This window comes from Ambystoma mexicanum, chromosome 4q (genome assembly GCF_040938575.1).
Source record: "Ambystoma mexicanum isolate Mex_15411 chromosome 4q, UKY_AmexF1_1, whole genome shotgun sequence".
In the NCBI taxonomy this organism is placed as follows: domain Eukaryota; kingdom Metazoa; phylum Chordata; class Amphibia; order Caudata; family Ambystomatidae; genus Ambystoma; species Ambystoma mexicanum.
The window spans coordinates 498,796,086-498,821,027 of record NC_090928.1 but is presented as its reverse complement, the minus strand read 5'-3'; positions in this window follow the sequence as shown (position 1 = coordinate 498,821,027).

The following is a 24,942-nucleotide window of genomic DNA, read 5'->3' as shown; positions in this document are numbered from 1 at the left end:
TGGCCTAGAACTTTCAACTTCATGCACTGTAGTCTGCAGTTCTACAGTTGCACCAACGCTTTACCTTGGAAATTTCTGGTACCAGTCCTCATAACCTATTCAAACAGCAGGGTCCCACAGTCCCTTTTCAGTGTCAATTCTAACGTGGCATGCCACCTAGATATATCTTATATCTCCTTCAAATCAGTGTTTTCATTACTTCAAAATTACTTCAGGCATCTCACCTCTTAGTCTCTTGTTTTATGTTTCATACCTTTCAGCAATTGAATGTTTGGAAGCACTTGGAACTCCAGCATGCCACAGCATGTCACCCCTCTCGGGACTAGCTGATGTCAAATTTACTGTTTAAATAACTTTTAAGACATTAAACAAGTGAGTTAAAAGCCTGACAATCCTTTTGTGATGTTAATAAATCAAATTAAAAAAAAAGAGGATAGGATTCTGACAGCTGCCTAGAACTTTCAACTTCATGCACTGTAGTCTGCAGTTCTACAGTTGCACCAACGCTTTACCTTGGAAATTTCTGGTACCAGTCCTCATAACCTATTCAAACAGCAGGGTCCCACAGTCCCTTTTCAGTGTCAATTCTAACATGGCATGCCACCTAGATATATCTTATATCTCCTTCAAATCAGTGTTTTCATTACTTCAAAATTACTTCAGGCATCTCACCTCTTAGTCTCTTGTCTTATGTTTCATATCTTTCAGCAATTGAATGTTTGGAAGCACTTGGAACGCCAGCATGCCACAGCATGTCACCCCTCTCGGGACTAGCTGATGTCAAATTTACTGTTTAAATGACTTTTAAAACATTAAACAAGTGAGTTAAAAGCCTGACAATCCTTTTGTGATGTTAATAAATCAAATTTTAAAAAAAAGAGGATAGGATTCTGACAGCTGCCTAGAACTTTCAACTTCATGCACTGTAGTCTGCAGTTCTACAGTTGCACCAACGCTTTACCTTGGAAATATCTGGTGCTAGTCCTTATGACCTATTCAAACAGCAGGGTCCCACAGTCCCTTTTTAGTGTCAATTCTAACATGGCATGCCACCTAGATATGCTTATATCTCCTTCAAATCAGTGTTTTCATTGCTTCAAAATTACTTCAGGCATCTCACCTCTTAGTCTCTTGTTTTATGTTTCATACCTTTCAGCAATTGAATGTTTGGAAGCACTTGGAACTCCAGCATGCCACAGCATGTCACCCCTCTCGGGACTAGCTGATGTCAAGTTTACTGTTTAAATGACTTTTAAGACATTAAACAAGTGAGTTAAAAGCCTGACAATCCTTTTGCGATGTTAATAAATCAAAAAAAAAAAAATGAAGATTCTGAGGGCTGCCTAGAACTTTCAACCTCATGCACTGTAGTCTGCAGTTGTACAGTTGCACCAACCCTTTACAATGGAAATTTCTGGTGCTAGTTCTTATGACCTATTCAAACAGCAGGGTCCCACAGTCCCTTTTCAGTGTCAATTCTAACGTGGCATGCCACCTAGATATATCTTATATCTCCTTCAAATCAGTGTTTTCATTACTTCAAAATTACTTCAGGCATATCACCTCTTAGTCTCTTGTCTTATGTTTCATACCTTTCAGCAATTGAATGTTTGGAAGCACTTGGAACTCCAGCATGCCACAGCATGTCACCCCTCTCGGGACTAGCTGATGTCAAATTTACTGTTTAAATGACTTTTAAGACATTAAACAAGTGAGTTAAAAGCCTGACAATCCTTTTGCGATGTTAATAAATCAAAAAAAAAAAAAATGAAGATTCTGACAGCTGCCTAGAACTTTCAACTTCATGCACTGTAGTCTGCAGTTCTACAGTTGCACCAACGCTTTACCTTGGAAATATCTGGTGCTAGTTCTTATGACCTATTCAAACAGCAGGGTCCCACAGTCCCTCTTTAGTGTCAATTCTAACATGGCATGCCACCTAGATATGCTTATATCTCCTTCAAATCAGTGTTTTCATTGCTTCAAAATTACTTCAGGCATCTCACCTCTTAGTCTCTTGTTTTATGTTTCATACCTTTCAGCAATTGAATGTTTGGAAGCACTTGGAACTCCAGCATGCCACAGCATGTCACCCCTCTCGGGACTAGCTGATGTCAAATTTACTGTTTAAATAACTTTTAAGACATTAAACAAGTGAGTTAAAAGCCTGACAATCCTTTTGTGATGTTAATAAATCAAATTAAAAAAAAAGAGGATAGGATTCTGACAGCTGCCTAGAACTTTCAACTTCATGCACTGTAGTCTGCAGTTCTACAGTTGCACCAATGCTTTACCTTGGAAATATCTGGTGCTAGTTCTTATGACCTATTCAAACAGCAGGGTCCCACAGTCCCTTTTTAGTGTCAATTCTAACGTGGCATGCCACCTAGATATGTCTTATATCTCCTTCAAATCAGTGTTTTCATTGCTTCAAAATTACTTCAGGCATCTCACCTCTTAGTCTCTTGTTTTATGTTTCATACCTTTCAGCAATTGAATGTTTGGAAGCACTTGGAACTCCAGCATGCCACAGCATGTCACCCCTCTCGGGACTAGCTGATGTCAAGTTTACTGTTTAAATGACTTTTAAGACATTAAACAAGTGAGTTAAAAGCCTGACAATCCTTTTGCGATGTTAATAAATCAAAAAAAAAAAAAAAATGAAGATTCTGAGGGCTGCCTAGAACTTTCAACCTCATGCACTGTAGTCTGCAGTTGTACAGTTGCACCAACCCTTTACATTGGAAATTTCTGGTGCTAGTTCTCATGACCTATTCAAACAGCAGGGTCCCACAGTCCCTTTTCAGTGTCAATTCTAACGTGGCATGCCACCTAGATATATCTTATATCTCCTTCAAATCAGTGTTTTCATTACTTCAAAATTACTTCAGGCATCTCACCTCTTAGTCTCTTGTCTTATGTTTCATACCTTTCAGCAATTGAATGTTTGGAAGCACTTGGAACTCCAGCATGCCACAGCATGTCACCCCTCTCGGGACTAGCTGATGTCAAATTTACTGTTTAAATGACTTTTAAGACATTAAACAAGTGAGTTAAAAGCCTGACAATCCTTTTGCGATGTTAATAAATCAAAAAAAAAAAAAATGAAAATTCTGACAGCTGCCTAGAACTTTCAACTTCATGCACTGTAGTCTGCAGTTCTACAGTTGCACCAACGCTTTACCTTGGAAATATCTGGTGCTAGTCTCTTGTTTTATGTTTCATACCTTTCAGCAATTGAATGTTTGGAAGCACTTGGAACTCCAGCATGCCACAGCATGTCACCCCTCTCGGGACTAGGTGATGTCAAGTTTACTGTTTAAATGACTTTTAAGACATTAAACAAGTGAGTTAAAAGCCTGACAATCCTTTTGCGATGTTAATAAATCAAAAAAAAAAAAAAATGAAGATTCTGAGGGCTGCCTAGAACTTTCAACCTCATGCACTGTAGTCTGCAGTTGTACAGTTGCACCAACCCTTTACATTGGAAATTTCTGGTGCTAGTTCTTATGACCTATTCAAACAGCAGGGTCCCACAGTCCCTTTTCAGTGTCAATTCTAACGTGGCATGCCACCTAGATATATCTTATATCTCCTTCAAATCAGTGTTTTCATTACTTCAAAATTACTTCAGGCATCTCACCTCTTAGTCTCTTGTTTTATGTTTCATACCTTTCAGCAATTGAATGTTTGGAAGCACTTGGAACTCCAGCATGCCACAGCATGTCACCCCTCTCGGGACTAGCTGATGTCAAATTTACTGTTTAAATGACTTTTAAGACATTAAACAAGTGAGTTAAAAGCCTGACAATCCTTTTGCGATGTTAATAAATCAAAAAAAAAAAAAATGAAGATTCTGACAGCTGCCTAGAACTTTCAACTTCATGCACTGTAGTCTGCAGTTCTACAGTTGCACCAACGCTTTACCTTGGAAATATCTGGTGCTAGTTCTTATGACCTATTCAAACAGCAGGGTCCCACAGTCCCTTTTTAGTGTCAATTCTAACTTGGCATGCCACCTAGATATGTCTTATATCTCCTTCAAATCAGTGTTTTCATTGCTTCAAAATTACTTCAGGCATCTCACCTCTTAGTCTCTTGTTTTATGTTTCATACCTTTCAGCAATTGAATGTTTGGAAGCACTTGGAACTCCAGCATGCCACAGCATGTCACCCATCTCGGGACTAGCTGATGTCAAATTTACTGTTTAAATGACTTTTAAGACATTAAACAAGTGAGTTAAAAGCCTGACAATCCTTTTGCGATGTTAATAAATCAAAAAAAAAAAAAATGAAGTTTCTGACAGCTGCCTAGAACTTTCAACTTCATGCACTGTAGTCTGCAGTTCTACAGTTGCACCAACGCTTTACCTTGGAAATATCTGGTGCTAGTTCTTATGACCTATTCAAACAGCAGGGTCCCACAGTCCCTTCTTAGTGTCAATTCTAACATGGCATGCCACCTAGATATGCTTATATCTCCTTCAAATCAGTGTTTTCATTGCTTCAAAATTACTTCAGGCATCTCACCTCTTAGTCTCTTGTTTTATGTTTCATACCTTTCAGCAATTGAATGTTTGGAAGCACTTGGAACTCCAGCATGCCACAGCATGTCACCCCTCTCGGGACTAGCTGATGTCAAATTTACTGTTTAAATAACTTTTAAGACATTAAACAAGTGAGTTAAAAGCCTGACAATCCTTTTGCGATGTTAATAAATCAAAAAAAAAAAAAATGAAGATTCTGACAGCTGCCTAGAACTTTCAACTTCATGCACTGTAGTCTGCAGTTCTACAGTTGCACCAACGCTTTACCTTGGAAATATCTGGTGCTAGTTCTTATGACCTATTCAAACAGCAGGGTCCCACAGTCCCTTTTTAGTGTCAATTCTAACTTGGCATGCCACCTAGATATGTCTTATATCTCCTTCAAATCAGTGTTTTCATTGCTTCAAAATTACTTCAGGCATCTCACCTCTTAGTCTCTTGTTTTATGTTTCATACCTTTCAGCAATTGAATGTTTGGAAGCACTTGGAACTCCAGCATGCCACAGCATGTCACCCATCTCGGGACTAGCTGATGTCAAATTTACTGTTTAAATGACTTTTAAGACATTAAACAAGTGAGTTAAAAGCCTGACAATCCTTTTGCGATGTTAATAAATCAAAAAAAAAAAAAATGAAGTTTCTGACAGCTGCCTAGAACTTTCAACTTCATGCACTGTAGTCTGCAGTTCTACAGTTGCACCAACGCTTTACCTTGGAAATATCTGGTGCTAGTTCTTATGACCTATTCAAACAGCAGGGTCCCACAGTCCCTTCTTAGTGTCAATTCTAACATGGCATGCCACCTAGATATGCTTATATCTCCTTCAAATCAGTGTTTTCATTGCTTCAAAATTACTTCAGGCATCTCACCTCTTAGTCTCTTGTTTTATGTTTCATACCTTTCAGCAATTGAATGTTTGGAAGCACTTGGAACTCCAGCATGCCACAGCATGTCACCCCTCTCGGGACTAGCTGATGTCAAATTTACTGTTTAAATAACTTTTAAGACATTAAACAAGTGAGTTAAAAGCCTGACAATCCTTTTGTGATGTTAATAAATCAAATTAAAAAAAAGAGGATAGGATTCTGACAGCTGCCTAGAACTTTCAACTTCATGAACTATAGTCTGCAGTTCTACAGTTGCACCAACGCTTTACCTTGGAAATTTCTGGTACCAGTCCTCATAACCTATTCAAACAGCAGGGTCCCACAGTCCCTTTTCAGTGTCAATTCTAACGTGGCATGCCACCTAGATATATCTTATATCTCCTTCAAATCAGTGTTTTCATTACTTCAAAATTACTTCAGGCATCTCACCTCTTAGTCTCTTGTCTTATGTTTCATATCTTTCAGCAATTGAATGTTTGGAAGCACTTGGAACGCCAGCATGCCACAGCATGTCACCCCTCTCGGGACTAGCTGATGTCAAATTTACTGTTTAAATGACTTTTAAAACATTAAACAAGTGAGTTAAAAGCCTGACAATCCTTTTGTGATGTTAATAAATCAAATTTAAAAAAAAGAGGATAGGATTCTGACAGCTGCCTAGAACTTTCAACTTCATGCACTGTAGTCTGCAGTTCTACAGTTGCACCAACGCTTTACCTTGGAAATATCTGGTGCTAGTCCTTATGACCTATTCAAACAGCAGGGTCCCACAGTCCCTTTTTAGTGTCAATTCTAACATGGCATGCCACCTAGATATGCTTATATCTCCTTCAAATCAGTGTTTTCATTGCTTCAAAATTACTTCAGGCATCTCACCTCTTAGTCTCTTGTTTTATGTTTCATACCTTTCAGCAATTGAATGTTTGGAAGCACTTGGAACTCCAGCATGCCACAGCATGTCACCCCTCTCGGGACTAGCTGATGTCAAGTTTACTGTTTAAATGACTTTTAAGACATTAAACAAGTGAGTTAAAAGCCTGACAATCCTTTTGCGATGTTAATAAATCAAAAAAAAAAAAAAATGAAGATTCTGAGGGCTGCCTAGAACTTTCAACCTCATGCACTGTAGTCTGCAGTTGTACAGTTGCACCAACCCTTTACATTGGAAATTTCTGGTGCTAGTTCTTATGACCTATTCAAACAGCAGGGTCCCACAGTCCCTTTTCAGTGTCAATTCTAACGTGGCATGCCACCTAGATATATCTTATATCTCCTTCAAATCAGTGTTTTCATTACTTCAAAATTACTTCAGGCATCTCACCTCTTAGTCTCTTGTTTTATGTTTCATACCTTTCAGCAATTGAATGTTTGGAAGCACTTGGAACTCCAGCATGCCACAGCATGTCACCCCTCTCGGGACTAGCTGATGTCAAATTTACTGTTTAAATGACTTTTAAGACATTAAACAAGTGAGTTAAAAGCCTGACAATCCTTTTGCGATGTTAATAAATCAAAAAAAAAAAAAATGAAGATTCTGACAGCTGCCTAGAACTTTCAACTTCATGCACTGTAGTCTGCAGTTCTACAGTTGCACCAACGCTTTACCTTGGAAATATCTGGTGCTAGTTCTTATGACCTATTCAAACAGCAGGGTCCCACAGTCCCTTTTTAGTGTCAATTCTAACTTGGCATGCCACCTAGATATGTCTTATATCTCCTTCAAATCAGTGTTTTCATTGCTTCAAAATTACTTCAGGCATCTCACCTCTTAGTCTCTTGTTTTATGTTTCATACCTTTCAGCAATTGAATGTTTGGAAGCACTTGGAACTCCAGCATGCCACAGCATGTCACCCATCTCGGGACTAGCTGATGTCAAATTTACTGTTTAAATGACTTTTAAGACATTAAACAAGTGAGTTAAAAGCCTGACAATCCTTTTGCGATGTTAATAAATCAAAAAAAAAAAAAATGAAGTTTCTGACAGCTGCCTAGAACTTTCAACTTCATGCACTGTAGTCTGCAGTTCTACAGTTGCACCAACGCTTTACCTTGGAAATATCTGGTGCTAGTTCTTATGACCTATTCAAACAGCAGGGTCCCACAGTCCCTTCTTAGTGTCAATTCTAACATGGCATGCCACCTAGATATGCTTATATCTCCTTCAAATCAGTGTTTTCATTGCTTCAAAATTACTTCAGGCATCTCACCTCTTAGTCTCTTGTTTTATGTTTCATACCTTTCAGCAATTGAATGTTTGGAAGCACTTGGAACTCCAGCATGCCACAGCATGTCACCCCTCTCGGGACTAGCTGATGTCAAATTTACTGTTTAAATAACTTTTAAGACATTAAACAAGTGAGTTAAAAGCCTGACAATCCTTTTGTGATGTTAATAAATCAAATTAAAAAAAAGAGGATAGGATTCTGACAGCTGCCTAGAACTTTCAACTTCATGAACTGTAGTCTGCAGTTCTACAGTTGCACCAACGCTTTACCTTGGAAATTTCTGGTACCAGTCCTCATAACCTATTCAAACAGCAGGGTCCCACAGTCCCTTTTCAGTGTCAATTCTAACGTGGCATGCCACCTAGATATATCTTATATCTCCTTCAAATCAGTGTTTTCATTACTTCAAAATTACTTCAGGCATCTCACCTCTTAGTCTCTTGTCTTATGTTTCATATCTTTCAGCAATTGAATGTTTGGAAGCACTTGGAACGCCAGCATGCCACAGCATGTCACCCCTCTCGGGACTAGCTGATGTCAAATTTACTGTTTAAATGACTTTTAAAACATTAAACAAGTGAGTTAAAAGCCTGACAATCCTTTTGTGATGTTAATAAATCAAATTTAAAAAAAAGAGGATAGGATTCTGACAGCTGCCTAGAACTTTCAACTTCATGCACTGTAGTCTGCAGTTCTACAGTTGCACCAACGCTTTACCTTGGAAATATCTGGTGCTAGTCCTTATGACCTATTCAAACAGCAGGGTCCCACAGTCCCTTTTTAGTGTCAATTCTAACATGGCATGCCACCTAGATATGCTTATATCTCCTTCAAATCAGTGTTTTCATTGCTTCAAAATTACTTCAGGCATCTCACCTCTTAGTCTCTTGTTTTATGTTTCATACCTTTCAGCAATTGAATGTTTGGAAGCACTTGGAACTCCAGCATGCCACAGCATGTCACCCCTCTCGGGACTAGCTGATGTCAAGTTTACTGTTTAAATGACTTTTAAGACATTAAACAAGTGAGTTAAAAGCCTGACAATCCTTTTGCGATGTTAATAAATAAAATAAAAAAAAAATGAAGATTCTGAGGGCTGCCTAGAACTTTCAACCTCATGCACTGTAGTCTGCAGTTGTACAGTTGCACCAACCCTTTACATTGGAAATTTCTGGTGCTAGTTCTTATGACCTATTCAAACAGCAGGGTCCCACAGTCCCTTTTCAGTGTCAATTCTAACGTGGCATGCCACCTAGATATATCTTATATCTCCTTCAAATCAGTGTTTTCATTACTTCAAAATTACTTCAGGCATATCCCCTCTTAGTCTCTTGTCTTATGTTTCAAACCTTTCAGCAATTGAATGTTTGGAAGCACTTGGAACTCCAGCATGCCACAGCATGTCACCCCTCTCGGGACTAGCTGATGTCAAATTTACTGTTTAAATGACTTTTAAGACATTAAACAAGTGAGTTAAAAGCCTGACAATCCTTTTGCGATGTTAATAAATCAAAAAAAAAAAAAATGAAGATTCTGACAGCTGCCTAGAACTTTCAACTTCATGCACTGTAGTCTGCAGTTCTACAGTTGCACCAACACTTTACCTTGGAAATATCTGGTGCTAGTTCTTATGACCTATCCAAACAGCAGGGTCCCACAGTCCCTTTTTAGTGTCAATTCTAACGTGGCATGCCACCTAGATATGTCTTATATCTCCTTCAAATCAGTGTTTTCATTGCTTCAAAATTACTTCAGGCATCTCACCTCTTAGTCTCTTGTTTTATGTTTCATACCTTTCAGCAATTGAATGTTTGGAAGCACTTGGAACTCCAGCATGCCACAGCATGTCACCCCTCTCGGGACTAGCTGATGTCAAATTTACTGTTTAAATGACTTTTAAGACATTAAACAAGTGAGTTAAAAGCCTGACAATCCTTTTGCGATGTTAATAAATCAAAAAAAAAAAAAAGAGCATAGGATTCTGACAGCTGCCTAGAACTTTCAACTTCATGCACTGTAGTCTGCAGTTCTACAGTTGCACCAATGCTTTACCTTGGAAATATCTGGTGCTAGTTCTTATGACCTATTCAAACAGCAGGGTCCCACAGTCCCTTTTTAGTGTCAATTCTAACGGGGCATGCCACCTAGATATGTCTTATATCTCCTTCAAATCAGTGTTTTCATTGCTTCAAAATTACTTCAGGCATCTCACCTCTTAGTCTCTTGTTTTATGTTTCATACCTTTCAGCAATTGAATGTTTGGAAGCACTTGGAACTCCAGCATGCCACAGCATGTCACCCCTCTCGGGACTAGCTGATGTCAAATTTACTGTTTAAATGACTTTTAAGACATTAAACAAGTGAGTTAAAAGCCTGACAATCCTTTTGCGATGTTAATAAATCAAAAAAAAAAAAAAATGAAGATTCTGAGGGCTGCCTAGAACTTTCAACTTCATGCATTGTAGTCTGCAGTTGTACAGTTTCACCAACACTTTACCTTGGAAATATATGGTGCTAGTTCTTATGACCTATTCAAATAGCAGGGTCCCACAGTCCCTTTTCCTTGGAAATATATGGTGCTAGTTCTTATGACCTATTCAAATAGCAGGGTCCCACAGTCCCTTTTCAGTGTCAATTCTAACGTGGCATGCCACCTAGATATGTCTTATATCTCCTTCAAATCAGTGTTTTCATTGCTTCAAAATTACTTCAGGCATCTCACCTCTTAGTCTCTTGTTTTATGTTTCATACCTTTCAGCAATTGAATGTTTGGAAGCACTTGGAACTCCAGCATGCCACAGCATGTCACCCCTCTCGGGACTAGCTGATGTCAAATTTACTGTTTAAATAACTTTTAAGACATTAAACAAGTGAGTTAAAAGCCTGACAATCCTTTTGTGATGTTAATAAATCAAATTAAAAAAAAAGAGGATAGGATTGTGACAGCTGCCTAAAACTTTCAACTTCATGCACTGTAGTCTGCAGTTCTACAGTTGCACAAACGCTTTACCTTGGAAATATCTGGTGCTAGTTCTTATGACCTATTCAAACAGCAGGGTCCCACAGTCCCTTTTTAGTGTCAATTCTAACGTGGCATGCCACCTAGATATGTCTTATATCTCCTTCAAATCAGTGTTTTCATTGCTTCAAAATTACTTCAGGCATCTCACCTCTTAGTCTCTTGTTTTATGTTTCATACCTTTCAGCAATTGAATGTTTGGAAGCACTTGGAACTCCAGCATGCCACAGCATGTCACCCCTCTCGGGACTAGCTGATGTCAAATTTACTGTTTAAATAACTTTTAAGACATTAAACAAGTGAGTTAAAAGCCTGACAATCCTTTTGTGATGTTAATAAATCAAATTAAAAAAAAAGAGGATAGGATTCTGACAGCTGCCTAGAACTTTCAACTTCATGCACTGTAGTCTGCAGTTCTACAGTTGCACCAACGCTTTCCCTTGGAAATATCTGGTGCTAGTTCCTATGACCTATTTAAACAGCAGGGTCCCACAGTCCCTTTTTAGTGTCAATTCTAACGTGGCATGCCACCTAGATATGTCTTATATCTCCTTCAAATCAGTGTTTTCATTGCTTCAAAATTACTTCAGGCATCTCACCTCTTAGTCTCTTGTTTTATGTTTCATACCTTTCAGCAATTGAATGTTTGGAAGCACTTGGAACTCCAGCATGCCACAGCATGTCACCCCTCTCGGGACTAGCTGATGTCAAATTTACTGTTTAAATGACTTTTAAGACATTAAACAAGTGAGTTAAAAGCCTGACAATCCTTTTGCGATGTTAATAAATCAAAAAAAAAAAAAATGAAGATTCTGAGGGCTGCCTAGAACTTTCAACTTCATGCACTGTAGTCTGCAGTTCTACAGTTGCACCAACACTTTACCTTAGAAATTTCTGGTGCCAGTTCTCATGACCTATTCAAACAGCAGGGTCCCACAGTCCCTTTTTAGTGTCAATTCTAACGTGGCATGCCACCTAGATATGTCTTATATCTCCTTCAAATCAGTGTTTTCATTGCGTCAAAATTACTTCAGGCATCTCACCTCTTAGTCTCTTGTTTTATGTTTCATACCTTTCAGCAATTGAATGTTTGGAAGCACTTGGAACTCCAGCATGCCACAGCATGTCACCCCTCTCGGGACTAGCTGATGTCAAATTTACTGTTTAAATGACTTTTAAGACATTAAACAAGTGAGTTAAAAGCCTGACAATCCTTTTGCGATGTTAATAAATCAAAAAAAAAAAAATGAAGATTCTGAGGGCTGCCTAGAACTTTCAACCTCATGCACTGTAGTCTGCGGTTCTACAGTTGCACCATAGCTTTACATTGGGAATATCTGGTGCTAGTTCTTATGACCTATTCAAACAGCAGGGTCCCATAGTCCCTTTTCAGTGTCAATTCTAATGTGGCATGCCACCTAGATATGTCTTATATCTCCTTCAAATCAGTGTTTTCATTGCTTCAAAATTACTTCAGGCATCTCACCTCTTAGTCTCTTGTTTTATGTTTCATACCTTTCAGCAATTGAATGTTTGGAAGCACTTGGAACTCCAGCATGCCACAGCATGTCACCCCTCTCGGGACTAGCTGATGTCAAATTTACTGTTTAAATGACTTTTAAGACATTAAACAAGTGAGTTAAAAGCCTGACAATCCTTTTGCGATGTTAATAAATCAAAAAAAAAAAATAAAGATTCTGGCAGCTGCCTAGAACTTTCACCCTCATGCACTGTATTCTGCAGTTCTACAGTTGCACCAACGCTTTATACTTGAAATTTCTGGTACTAGGTCTTATGACCTATTCAAACAGCAGGGTCCCACAGTCCCTTTTCAGTGTCAATTCTAACGTGGCATGCCACCTAGATATATCTTATATCTCCTTCAAATCAGTGTTTTCATTACTTCAAAATTACTTCAGGCATCTCACCTCTTAGTCTCTTGTCTTATGTTTCATACCTTTCAGCAATTGAATGTTTGGAAGCACTTGGAACGCCAGCATGCCACAGCATGTCACCCCTCTCGGGACTAGCTGATGTCAAATTTACTGTTTAAATGACTTTTAAGACATTAAACAAGTGAGTTAAAAGCCTGACAATCCTTTTGCGATGTTAATAAATCAAAAAAAAAAAAAAATGAAGATTCTGAGGGCTGCCTAGAACTTTCAACCTCATGCACTGTAGTCTGCAGTCCTACAGTTGCACCAACGCTTTACATTGGAAATTTCTGGTGCTAGTCCTTACGACCTATTCAAACAGCAGGGTCCCACAGTCCCTTTTCAGTGTCAATTCTAACGTGGCATGCCACCTAGATATATCTTATATCTCCTTCAAATCAGTGTTTTCATTGCTTCAAAATTACTTCAGGCATCTCACCTCTTAGTCTCTTGTTTTATGTTTCATACCTTTCAGCAATTGAATGTTTGGAAGCACTTGGAACTCCAGCATGCCACAGCATGTCACCCCTCTCGGGACTAGCTGATGTCAAATTTACTGTTTAAATGACTTTTAAGACATTAAACAAGTGAGTTAAAAGCCTGACAATCCTTTTGCGATGTTAATAAATCAAAAAAAAAAAAAAATGAAGATTCTGAGGGCTGCCTAGAACTTTCAACTTCATGCATTGTAGTCTGCAGTTGTACAGTTTCACCAACACTTTACCTTGGAAATATATGGTGCTAGTTCTTATGACCTATTCAAATAGCAGGGTCCCACAGTCCCTTTTCCTTGGAAATATATGGTGCTAGTTCTTATGACCTATTCAAATAGCAGGGTCCCACAGTCCCTTTTCAGTGTCAATTCTAACGTGGCATGCCACCTAGATATGTCTTATATCTCCTTCAAATCAGTGTTTTCATTGCTTCAAAATTACTTCAGGCATCTCACCTCTTAGTCTCTTGTTTTATGTTTCATACCTTTCAGCAATTGAATGTTTGGAAGCACTTGGAACTCCAGCATGCCACAGCATGTCACCCCTCTCGGGACTAGCTGATGTCAAATTTACTGTTTAAATAACTTTTAAGACATTAAACAAGTGAGTTAAAAGCCTGACAATCCTTTTGTGATGTTAATAAATCAAATTAAAAAAAAAGAGGATAGGATTGTGACAGCTGCCTAAAACTTTCAACTTCATGCACTGTAGTCTGCAGTTCTACAGTTGCACAAACGCTTTACCTTGGAAATATCTGGTGCTAGTTCTTATGACCTATTCAAACAGCAGGGTCCCACAGTCCCTTTTTAGTGTCAATTCTAACGTGGCATGCCACCTAGATATGTCTTATATCTCCTTCAAATCAGTGTTTTCATTGCTTCAAAATTACTTCAGGCATCTCACCTCTTAGTCTCTTGTTTTATGTTTCATACCTTTCAGCAATTGAATGTTTGGAAGCACTTGGAACTCCAGCATGCCACAGCATGTCACCCCTCTCGGGACTAGCTGATGTCAAATTTACTGTTTAAATAACTTTTAAGACATTAAACAAGTGAGTTAAAAGCCTGACAATCCTTTTGTGATGTTAATAAATCAAATTAAAAAAAAAGAGGATAGGATTCTGACAGCTGCCTAGAACTTTCAACTTCATGCACTGTAGTCTGCAGTTCTACAGTTGCACCAACGCTTTCCCTTGGAAATATCTGGTGCTAGTTCCTATGACCTATTTAAACAGCAGGGTCCCACAGTCCCTTTTTAGTGTCAATTCTAACGTGGCATGCCACCTAGATATGTCTTATATCTCCTTCAAATCAGTGTTTTCATTGCTTCAAAATTACTTCAGGCATCTCACCTCTTAGTCTCTTGTTTTATGTTTCATACCTTTCAGCAATTGAATGTTTGGAAGCACTTGGAACTCCAGCATGCCACAGCATGTCACCCCTCTCGGGACTAGCTGATGTCAAATTTACTGTTTAAATGACTTTTAAGACATTAAACAAGTGAGTTAAAAGCCTGACAATCCTTTTGCGATGTTAATAAATCAAAAAAAAAAAAAATGAAGATTCTGAGGGCTGCCTAGAACTTTCAACTTCATGCACTGTAGTCTGCAGTTCTACAGTTGCACCAACACTTTACCTTAGAAATTTCTGGTGCCAGTTCTCATGACCTATTCAAACAGCAGGGTCCCACAGTCCCTTTTTAGTGTCAATTCTAACGTGGCATGCCACCTAGATATGTCTTATATCTCCTTCAAATCAGTGTTTTCATTGCGTCAAAATTACTTCAGGCATCTCACCTCTTAGTCTCTTGTTTTATGTTTCATACCTTTCAGCAATTGAATGTTTGGAAGCACTTGGAACTCCAGCATGCCACAGCATGTCACCCCTCTCGGGACTAGCTGATGTCAAATTTACTGTTTAAATGACTTTTAAGACATTAAACAAGTGAGTTAAAAGCCTGACAATCCTTTTGCGATGTTAATAAATCAAAAAAAAAAAAATGAAGATTCTGAGGGCTGCCTAGAACTTTCAACCTCATGCACTGTAGTCTGCGGTTCTACAGTTGCACCATAGCTTTACATTGGGAATATCTGGTGCTAGTTCTTATGACCTATTCAAACAGCAGGGTCCCATAGTCCCTTTTCAGTGTCAATTCTAATGTGGCATGCCACCTAGATATGTCTTATATCTCCTTCAAATCAGTGTTTTCATTGCTTCAAAATTACTTCAGGCATCTCACCTCTTAGTCTCTTGTTTTATGTTTCATACCTTTCAGCAATTGAATGTTTGGAAGCACTTGGAACTCCAGCATGCCACAGCATGTCACCCCTCTCGGGACTAGCTGATGTCAAATTTACTGTTTAAATGACTTTTAAGACATTAAACAAGTGAGTTAAAAGCCTGACAATCCTTTTGCGATGTTAATAAATCAAAAAAAAAAAATAAAGATTCTGACAGCTGCCTAGAACTTTCACCCTCATGCACTGTATTCTGCAGTTCTACAGTTGCACCAACGCTTTATACTTGAAATTTCTGGTACTAGGTCTTATGACCTATTCAAACAGCAGGGTCCCACAGTCCCTTTTCAGTGTCAATTCTAACGTGGCATGCCACCTAGATATATCTTATATCTCCTTCAAATCAGTGTTTTCATTACTTCAAAATTACTTCAGGCATCTCACCTCTTAGTCTCTTGTCTTATGTTTCATACCTTTCAGCAATTGAATGTTTGGAAGCACTTGGAACGCCAGCATGCCACAGCATGTCACCCCTCTCGGGACTAGCTGATGTCAAATTTACTGTTTAAATTACTTTTAAGACATTAAACAAGTGAGTTAAAAGCCTGACAATCCTTTTGCGATGTTAATAAATCAAAAAAAAAAAAAAATGAAGATTCTGAGGGCTGCCTAGAACTTTCAACCTCATGCACTGTAGTCTGCAGTCCTACAGTTGCACCAACGCTTTACATTGGAAATTTCTGGTGCTAGTCCTTACGACCTATTCAAACAGCAGGGTCCCACAGTCCCTTTTCAGTGTCAATTCTAACGTGGCATGCCACCTAGATATATCTTATATCTCCTTCAAATCAGTGTTTTCATTGCTTCAAAATTACTTCAGGCATCTCACCTCTTAGTCTCTTGTCTTATGTTTCATACCTTTCAGCAATTGAATGTTTGGAAGCACTTGAAACTCCAGCATGCCACAGCATGTCACCCCTCTCGGGACTAGCTGATGTCAAATTTACTGTTTAAATGACTTTTAAAACATTAAACAAGTGAGTTAAAAGCCTGACAATCCTTTTGTGATGTTAATAAATCAAATTAAAAAAAAGAGGATAGGATTCTGATAGCTGCCTAGAACTTTCAACTTCATGCACTGTAGTCTGCAGTTCTACAGTTGCACCAACGCTTTACCTTGGAAATATATGGTGCTAGTTCTCATGACCTATTCAAACAGCAGGGTCCCACAGTCCCTTTTTAGTGTCAATTCTAACGTGGCATGCCACCTAGATATGTCTTATATCTCCTTCAAATCAGTGTTTTCATTGCTTCAAAATTACTTCAGGCATCTCACCTCTTAGTCTCTTGTTTTATGTTTCATACCTTTCAGCAATTGAATGTTTGGAAGCACTTGGAACTCCAGCATGCCACAGCATGTCACCCCTCTCGGGACTAGCTGATGTCAAGTTTACTGTTTAAATGACTTTTAAGACATTAAACAAGTGAGTTAAAAGCCTGACAATCCTTTTGCGATGTTAATAAATCAAAAAAAAAAAAAAATGAAGATTCTGAGGGCTGCCTAGAACTTTCAACCTCATGCACTGTAGTCTGCAGTTGTACAGTTGCACCAACCCTTTACATTGGAGATTTCTGGTGCTAGTTCTTATGACCTATTCAAACAGCAGGGTCCCACAGTCCCTTTTCAGTGTCAATTCTAACGTGGCATGCCACCTAGATATATCTTATATCTCCTTCAAATCAGTGTTTTCATTACTTCAAAATTACTTCAGGCATCTCACCTCTTAGTCTCTTGTCTTATGTTTCATACCCTTCAGCAATTGAATGTTTGGAAGCACTTGGAACTCCAGCATGCCACAGCATGTCACCCCTCTCGGGACTAGCTGATGTCAAATTTACTGTTTAAATGACTTTTAAAACATTAAACAAGTGAGTTAAAAGCCTGACAATCCTTTTGCGATGTTAATAAATAAAAAAAAAAATAATGAAGATTCTGACAGCTGCCTAGAACTTTCAACCTCCTGCACTGTGGTCTGCAGTTCTACAGTTGCACCAACGCTCTATATTGAACATTTCTCATACTAGTTCTTATGACCTATTCAAACAGTAGGGTCCCACAGTCCCTTTTCAGTGTCAATTCTAACGTGGCATGCCACCTAGATATATCTTATATCTCCTTCAAATCAGTGTTTTCATTGCTTCAAAATTACTTCAGGCATCTCACCTCTTAGTCTCTTGTTTTATGTTTCATACCTTTCAGCAATTGAATGTTTGGAAGCACTTGGAACTCCAGCATGCCACAGCATGTTACCCCTCTCGGGACTAGCTGATGTCAAATTTACTGTTTAAATGACTTTTAAGACATTAAACAAGTGAGTTAAAAGCCTGACAATCCTTTTGCGATGTTAATAAATCAAATTAAAAAAAATAAGGATTCTGACAGCTGTCTAGAACTTTCAACCACAAGCACTGTAGTCTGCAGTTCTACAGAGGCAGTAATGCTTTACATTAGGAATATCTGGTGCTAGTTCTAATGACCTATTCAAACAGCAGGGTCCCATAGTCCCTTTTCAGTGTCAATTCTAACGTGGCATGCGACCTAGATATGTCTTATATCTCCTTCAAATCAGTGTTTTCATTGCTTCAAAATTACTTCAGGCATCTCACCTCTTAGTCTCTTGTTTTATGTTTCATACCTTTCAGCAATTGAATGTTTGGAAGCACTTGGAACTCCAGCATGCCACAGCATGTCACCCCTCTCGGGACTAGCTGATGTCAAATTTACTGTTTAAATGACTTTTAAGACATTAAACAAGTGAGTTAAAAGCCTGACAATCCTTTTGCGATGTTAATAAATCAAAAAAAAAAATGAAGATTCCGACAGCTGCCTAGAACTTTCACCCTCATGCACTGTATTCTGCAGTTTTACAGTTGCACCAACGCTTTAGACTGGAAATTCCTGGTACTAGTTCTTATGACCTATTCAAACAGCAGGGTCCCACAGTACCTTTTCAGTGTCAATTCTAACGTGGCATGCCACCTAGATATGTCTTATATCTCCTTCAAATCAGTGTTTTCATTACTTCAAAATTACTTCAGGCATCTCACCTCTTAGTCTCTTGTCTTATGTTTCATACCTTTCAGCAATTGAATGTTTGGAAGCACTTGGAACTCCAGCATGCCACAGCATGTCACCCCTCTCGGGACTAGCTGATGTCAAATTTACTGTTTAAATGACTTTTAAGACATTAAACAAGTGAGTTAAAAGCCTGACAATCCTTTTGCAATGTTAATAAATCAAAAAAAAAAAAATGAAGATTCTGACAGCTGCCTAGAACTTTCAACTTCATGCACTGTAGTCTGCAGTTCTACAGTTGCACCAACGCTTTACCTTGGAAATATCTGGTGCGAGTTCTTATGACCTATTCAAACAGCAGGGTCCCACAGTCCCTTTTTAGTGTCAATTCTAACATGGCATGCCACCTAGATATGCTTATATCTCCTTCAAATCAGTGTTTTCATTGCTTCAAAATTACTTCAGGCATCTCACCTCTTAGTCTCTTGTTTTATGTTTCATACCTTTCAGCAATTGAATGTTTGGAAGCACTTGGAACTCCAGCATGCCACAGCATGTCACCCCTCTCGGGACTAGCTGATGTCAAGTTTACTGTTTAAATGACTTTTAAGACATTAAACAAGTGAGTTAAAAGCCTGACAATCCTTTTGCGATGTTAATAAATCAAAAAAAAAAAAAATGAAGATTCTGAGGGCTGCCTAGAACTTTCAACCTCATGCACTGTAGTCTGCAGTTGTACAGTTGCACCAACCCTATACATTGGAAATTTCTGGTGCTAGTTCTTATGACCTATTCAAACAGCAGGGTCCCACAGTCCCTTTTCAGTGTCAATTCTAACGTGGCATGCCACCTAGATATATCTTATATCTCCTTCAAATCAGTGTTTTCATTACTTCAAAATTACTTCAGGCATATCACCTCTTAGTCTCTTGTCTTATGTTTCATACCTTTCAGCAATTGAATGTTTGGAAGCACTTGGAACTCCAGCATGCCACAGCATGTCACCCCTCTCGGGACTAGCTGATGTCAAATTTACTGTTTAAATGACTTTTAAGACATTAAACAAGTGAGTTAAAAGCCTGACAATCCAGATTCTGACAGCTGCCTAGAACTTTCAACTTCATGCACTGTAGTCTGCAGTTCTACAGTTGCACCAACGCTTTACCTTGGAAATAACTGGTGCTAGTTCTTATGACCTATTCAAACAGCAGGGTCCCACAGTCCCTTTTTAGTGTCAATTCTAACATGGCATGCCACCTAGATATGCTTATATCTCCTTCAAATCAGTGTTTTCATTGCTTCAAAATTACTTCAGGCATCTCACCTCTTAGTCTCTTGTTTTATGTTTCATACCTTTCAGCAATTGAATGTTTGGAAGCACTTGGAACTCCAGCATGCCACAGCATGTCACCCCTCTCGGGACTAGCTGATGTCAAATTTACTGTTTAAATAACTTTTAAGACATTAAACAAGTGAGTTAAAAGCCTGACAATCCTTTTGTGATGTTAATAAATCAAATTAAAAAAAAAGAGGATAGGATTCTGACAGCTGCCTAGAACTTTCAACTTCATGCACTGTAGTCTGCAGTTCTACAGTTGCACCAACGCTTTACCTTGGAAATTTCTGGTACCAGTCCTCATAACCTATTCAAACAGCAGGGTCCCACAGTCCCTTTTCAGTGTCAATTCTAACATGGCATGCCACCTAGATATATCTTATATCTCCTTCAAATCAGTGTTTTCATTACTTCAAAATTACTTCAGGCATCTCACCTCTTAGTCTCTTGTTTTATGTTTCATACCTTTCAGCAATTGAATGTTTGGAAGCACTTGGAACTCCAGCATGCCACAGCATGTCACCCCTCTCGGGACTAGCTGATGTCAAGTTTACTGTTTAAATGACTTTTAAGACATTAAACAAGTGAGTTAAAAGCCTGACAATCCTTTTGCGATGTTAATAAATCAAAAAAAAAAAAATGAAGATTCTGAGGGCTGCCTAGAACTTTCAACCTCATGCACTGTAGTCTGCAGTTGTACAGTTGCACCAACCCTATACATTGGAAATTTCTGGTGCTAGTTCTTATGACCTATTCAAACAGCAGGGTCCCACAGTCCCTTTTCAGTGTCAATTCTAACGTGGCATGCCACCTAGATATATCTTATATCTCCTTCAAATCAGTGTTTTCATTACTTCAAAATTACTTCAGGCATATCACCTCTTAGTCTCTTGTCTTATGTTTCATACCTTTCAGCAATTGAATGTTTGGAAGCACTTGGAACTCCAGCATGCCACAGCATGTCACCCCTCTCGGGACTAGCTGATGTCAAATTTACTGTTTAAATGACTTTTAAGACATTAAACAAGTGAGTTAAAAGCCTGACAATCCAGATTCTGACAGCTGCCTAGAACTTTCAACTTCATGCACTGTAGTCTGCAGTTCTACAGTTGCACCAACGCTTTACCTTGGAAATAACTGGTGCTAGTTCTTATGACCTATTCAAACAGCAGGGTCCCACAGTCCCTTTTTAGTGTCAATTCTAACATGGCATGCCACCTAGATATGCTTATATCTCCTTCAAATCAGTGTTTTCATTGCTTCAAAATTACTTCAGGCATCTCACCTCTTAGTCTCTTGTTTTATGTTTCATACCTTTCAGCAATTGAATGTTTGGAAGCACTTGGAACTCCAGCATGCCACAGCATGTCACCCCTCTCGGGACTAGCTGATGTCAAATTTACTGTTTAAATAACTTTTAAGACATTAAACAAGTGAGTTAAAAGCCTGACAATCCTTTTGTGATGTTAATAAATCAAATTAAAAAAAAAGAGGATAGGATTCTGACAGCTGCCTAGAACTTTCAACTTCATGAACTGTAGTCTGCAGTTCTACAGTTGCACCAACGCTTTACCTTGGAAATTTCTGGTACCAGTCCTCATAACCTATTCAAACAGCAGGGTCCCACAGTCCCTTTTCAGTGTCAATTCTAACGTGGCATGCCACCTAGATATATCTTATATCTCCTTCAAATCAGTGTTTTCATTACTTCAAAATTACTTCAGGCATCTCACCTCTTAGTCTCTTGTCTTATGTTTCATATCTTTCAGCAATTGAATGTTTGGAAGCACTTGGAACGCCAGCATGCCACAGCATGTCACCCCTCTCGGGACTAGCTGATGTCAAATTTACTGTTTAAATGACTTTTAAAACATTAAACAAGTGAGTTAAAAGCCTGACAATCCTTTTGTGATGTTAATAAATCAAATTTAAAAAAAAGAGGATAGGATTCTGACAGCTGCCTAGAACTTTCAACTTCATGCACTGTAGTCTGCAGTTCTACAGTTGCACCAACGCTTTACCTTGGAAATATCTGGTGCTAGTCCTTATGACCTATTCAAACAGCAGGGTCCCACAGTCCCTTTTTAGTGTCAATTCTAACATGGCATGCCACCTAGATATGCTTATATCTCCTTCAAATCAGTGTTTTCATTGCTTCAAAATTACTTCAGGCATCTCACCTCTTAGTCTCTTGTTTTATGTTTCATACCTTTCAGCAATTGAATGTTTGGAAGCACTTGGAACTCCAGCATGCCACAGCATGTCACCCCTCTCGGGACTAGCTGATGTCAAGTTTACTGTTTAAATGACTTTTAAGACATTAAACAAGTGAGTTAAAAGCCTGACAATCCTTTTGCGATGTTAATAAATAAAATAAAAAAAAAATGAAGATTCTGAGGGCTGCCTAGAACTTTCAACCTCATGCACTGTAGTCTGCAGTTGTACAGTTGCACCAACCCTTTACATTGGAAATTTCTGGTGCTAGTTCTTATGACCTATTCAAACAGCAGGGTCCCACAGTCCCTTTTCAGTGTCAATTCTAACGTGGCATGCCACCTAGATATATCTTATATCTCCTTCAAATCAGTGTTTTCATTACTTCAAAATTACTTCAGGCATATCCCCTCTTAGTCTCTTGTCTTATGTTTCAAACCTTTCAGCAATTGAATGTTTGGAAGCACTTGGAACTCCAGCATGCCACAGCATGTCACCCCTCTCGGGACTAGCTGATGTCAAATTTACTGTTTAAATGACTTTTAAGACATTAAACAAGTGAGTTAAAAGCCTGACAATCCTTTTGCGATGTTAATAAATCAAAAAAAAAAAAAATGAAGATTCTGACAGCTGCCTAGAACTTTCAACTTCATGCACTGTAGTCTGCAGTTCTACAGTTGCACCAACACTTTACCTTGGAAATATCTGGTGCTAGTTCTTATGACCTATCCAAACAGCAGGGTCCCACAGTCCCTTTTTAGTGTCAATTCTAACGTGGCATGCCACCTAGATATGTCTTATATCTCCTTCAAATCAGTGTTTTCATTGCTTCAAAATTACTTCAGGCATCTCACCTCTTAGTCTCTTGTTTTATGTTTCATACCTTTCAGCAATTGAATGTTTGGAAGCACTTGGAACTCCAGCATGCCACAGCATGTCACCCCTCTCGGGACTAGCTGATGTCAAATTTACTGTTTAAATGACTTTTAAGACATTAAACAAGTGAGTTAAAAGCCTGACAATCCTTTTGCGATGTTAATAAATCAAAAAAAAAAAAAGAGCATAGGATTCTGACAGCTGCCTAGAACTTTCAACTTCATGCACTGTAGTCTGCAGTTCTACAGTTGCACCAATGCTTTACCTTGGAAATATCTGGTGCTAGTTCTTATGACCTATTCAAACAGCAGGGTCCCACAGTCCCTTTTTAGTGTCAATTCTAACGGGGCATGCCACCTAGATATGTCTTATATCTCCTTCAAATCAGTGTTTTCATTGCTTCAAAATTACTTCAGGCATCTCACCTCTTAGTCTCTTGTTTTATGTTTCATACCTTTCAGCAATTGAATGTTTGGAAGCACTTGGAACTCCAGCATGCCACAGCATGTCACCCCTCTCGGGACTAGCTGATGTCAAATTTACTGTTTAAATGACTTTTAAGACATTAAACAAGTGAGTTAAAAGCCTGACAATCCTTTTGCGATGTTAATAAATCAAAAAAAAAAAAAAATGAAGATTCTGAGGGCTGCCTAGAACTTTCAACTTCATGCATTGTAGTCTGCAGTTGTACAGTTTCACCAACACTTTACCTTGGAAATATATGGTGCTAGTTCTTATGACCTATTCAAATAGCAGGGTCCCACAGTCCCTTTTCCTTGGAAATATATGGTGCTAGTTCTTATGACCTATTCAAATAGCAGGGTCCCACAGTCCCTTTTCAGTGTCAATTCTAACGTGGCATGCCACCTAGATATGTCTTATATCTCCTTCAAATCAGTGTTTTCATTGCTTCAAAATTACTTCAGGCATCTCACCTCTTAGTCTCTTGTTTTATGTTTCATACCTTTCAGCAATTGAAGGTTTGGAAGCACTTGGAACTCCAGCATGCCACAGCATGTCACCCCTCTCGGGACTAGCTGATGTCAAATTTACTGTTTAAATAACTTTTAAGACATTAAACAAGTGAGTTAAAAGCCTGACAATCCTTTTGTGATGTTAATAAATCAAATTAAAAAAAAAGAGGATAGGATTGTGACAGCTGCCTAAAACTTTCAACTTCATGCACTGTAGTCTGCAGTTCTACAGTTGCACAAACGCTTTACCTTGGAAATATCTGGTGCTAGTTCTTATGACCTATTCAAACAGCAGGGTCCCACAGTCCCTTTTTAGTGTCAATTCTAACGTGGCATGCCACCTAGATATGTCTTATATCTCCTTCAAATCAGTGTTTTCATTGCTTCAAAATTACTTCAGGCATCTCACCTCTTAGTCTCTTGTTTTATGTTTCATACCTTTCAGCAATTGAATGTTTGGAAGCACTTGGAACTCCAGCATGCCACAGCATGTCACCCCTCTCGGGACTAGCTGATGTCAAATTTACTGTTTAAATAACTTTTAAGACATTAAACAAGTGAGTTAAAAGCCTGACAATCCTTTTGTGATGTTAATAAATCAAATTAAAAAAAAAGAGGATAGGATTCTGACAGCTGCCTAGAACTTTCAACTTCATGCACTGTAGTCTGCAGTTCTACAGTTGCACCAACGCTTTCCCTTGGAAATATCTGGTGCTAGTTCCTATGACCTATTTAAACAGCAGGGTCCCACAGTCCCTTTTTAGTGTCAATTCTAACGTGGCATGCCACCTAGATATGTCTTATATCTCCTTCAAATCAGTGTTTTCATTGCTTCAAAATTACTTCAGGCATCTCACCTCTTAGTCTCTTGTTTTATGTTTCATACCTTTCAGCAATTGAATGTTTGGAAGCACTTGGAACTCCAGCATGCCACAGCATGTCACCCCTCTCGGGACTAGCTGATGTCAAATTTACTGTTTAAATGACTTTTAAGACATTAAACAAGTGAGTTAAAAGCCTGACAATCCTTTTGCGATGTTAATAAATCAAAAAAAAAAAAAATGAAGATTCTGAGGGCTGCCTAGAACTTTCAACTTCATGCACTGTAGTCTGCAGTTCTAC